This window comes from Acinonyx jubatus, chromosome C1, assembly GCF_027475565.1.
Source record: "Acinonyx jubatus isolate Ajub_Pintada_27869175 chromosome C1, VMU_Ajub_asm_v1.0, whole genome shotgun sequence".
Taxonomy (NCBI): domain Eukaryota; kingdom Metazoa; phylum Chordata; class Mammalia; order Carnivora; family Felidae; genus Acinonyx; species Acinonyx jubatus.
The window spans coordinates 194,525,553-194,528,028 of record NC_069381.1 but is presented as its reverse complement, the minus strand read 5'-3'; positions in this window follow the sequence as shown (position 1 = coordinate 194,528,028).

The following is a 2,476-nucleotide window of genomic DNA, read 5'->3' as shown; positions in this document are numbered from 1 at the left end:
AGAACTAAAACATATTTTAATTCTAAACTTCATAGGGATGCTATTTCTTTCTGGAATGTTGTATAAATGGGAGATATCTCAATATTCTTTAAATTAGTCTAAAAGTCACGAGGAAAAATGAAAATGCCTCACACTGAAGGAGAGTTGAAGAAGTTATCCTTTATTGAGTGCATATCAGTTACCAGTATGGGTTTGAAAGGTTTAAACATATGAGTAGATTCATTTATTCCTTGTGATAACTTTGTGAGGTAGTACTACAAAATCATCCCAATTCTGTAGACAGAAAACTATGGCAAAGAGAGCTAAAGTAATGTGCTTCATGCCCCACAACTGGAAAATGCTGGAGCTAGTAATCAAACTGAAGTCATCTGACTCCCCAGCTTTTGCCACGAAATGCCTTGAAAAGTTATGTAACTGAGCTGGTTCTTTGTCTATAAAATCTGAGAGGCTGAATTAGATAATCTTGACATTTGCCTTCATGTTAAAAATTAAGTATTGGATTCACATCCTCAATTCCTACTCTTCTCACATGACTCAAGTTTGAAACTCTCTGTCCTCACTTCCAAAGGAATTAATTCTCCCTCCATAGAAATTGTGACATTAATTGTTCTGAATGACTTAAAGATCAGATTCCAGGTCAATGATGAGCAACTCCTAACTCAGTTTTATAATCTTCCTGACTTCTCCATGTAATAGAGGACCTATTTTCAGGATGCAGTTAGAAAATTGTCCTGTATTATGAAAAATCTCAACATGTTAAGTAATTAAGAAGTGGCTCCAGTTTTTTCTACTGACATTAAGTGGGTAATCTAAGTGGAGTGAGTATACTTCTCACAAAAGACCAAATGAAGCTATACTGAATGTTGAATTTTTTTAAATGGCTTATAAATTTTTCCTGAATTGGTCTAAATGAAAAAGAAAATCATTCTCCCTTGAGAAACTCATGACCTATGCTTGTAGGACACATGCATATTCCACATGTTCCCAGCTGCTTTTGTATCTGAAGGACACTGGGCACCATGACAAGAAAAGAAGAGAGGGAAGCCACGATTTAGCAGCAGCAGAAGACCCTGCTTATTCACCAGGAGTTCTCGGTCTCAATTTTGACTAGAAGAATATCAAACCACCTCTAAGTCCCATTATTATCTACAACCTCCTGGAAAAGAGTGTGCTGTAGCTGCCATTGGAGCAGCCTCTTGACTATCCCCAGTGCAAAAAAAAAAAAAAAAAAAAAAAAAAGAGCATGGTGATGAGCACAAAATTCCTACCACTTCCTCCATCACAAATTTAATGAAGTTTACTTTCAGAGCCTGTCTCTTAAGAAAAACATAGTATTAATAACCGAAATGTCACAGGGACAAAGCTTTACATTCCCGGGTCAGAAGGATGTGTTTAATTGCAAACCCCCTGAAGAAAGTAGCACAGGGATAGTAGCACAGCTCACAGAAAAGTATAAAGGAGAGAGGGAGGGACAGAAAGTTTTTTAGTTGAGATCCCAGAAGAAGAGGATAGAATTGAGGATGAGATCTAAAGACAAATTTTGTGTACTTAGTTGTTTTTGTTTACTGAACTAAAAAGATTCAATGCACTTAGTATTTTCAGTCTTAAATAACAAAAGGAACCACTGATTAAATCTGCAAAAAGCCTAGGGATTATTCTTCACTGGATTGTCCAAGTTCCCCACAATAAATATGAAGCATCTAAATTTAGAAAAAGGTCCCAATATGCTGTCTCTTATGATACACAATAAATCATAGGAAAATAGTCTATCGGAAAGAAAACTTGAGATGGGGGTGAGTATTTGGGGGATAGGAGGTCTAATTCCGGGATTCAGCCTCTCATTTCATCCTAGCAACAATGTTGACAACAACCTGGCAACACAAGCAAGCAACCTACAAAAATTCTAAACTAATTCCATCACCTTTATACTTCTAGGTGTATGGCTTAGCCTTTAGTATTTAAAGGCAGTTCTTTTACATTGTATTAGTTGTATTAGTTTTACATTGTATTAGTTCTGAAACAAATATTTTTGCCCTCCTCCCCCACCTCCAGGTTAGTTAAATATCAGTCTGGGCATAAGCTCTTTAACACCGGATGATGCCTGTGGTCCTGCAGGGAGAAATGCTGCTTGCAGTTGTATTTTGGAAAATGGCAGGGTATTTCTGCCAGTGTGAAAAACTGAGTCATTCAAATAGTTTGTCTGGGAGGCTTCTAGGTGGTGCACGAGCATTTGGCAACAAGTTTTGACTTTGCTAAAAGGCCAAGAAGCAAGGTACGAATACATTGGTGAAATGTAAATTCGTGCTAAATGTTCACACAAGGATAGTAGTCACTTTTTTAATTTCTTTTTTTTTTTTTTTTGAGAGAGAGACGGAGCCTGTGAGCATGAGTGGGGGGAGGGGCAGAGAGGGAGACACACGATCTGAAGCAGGCTCCAGGCTCTGAACTGTCAGCACAGAGCCTGATGCGGGGCTCA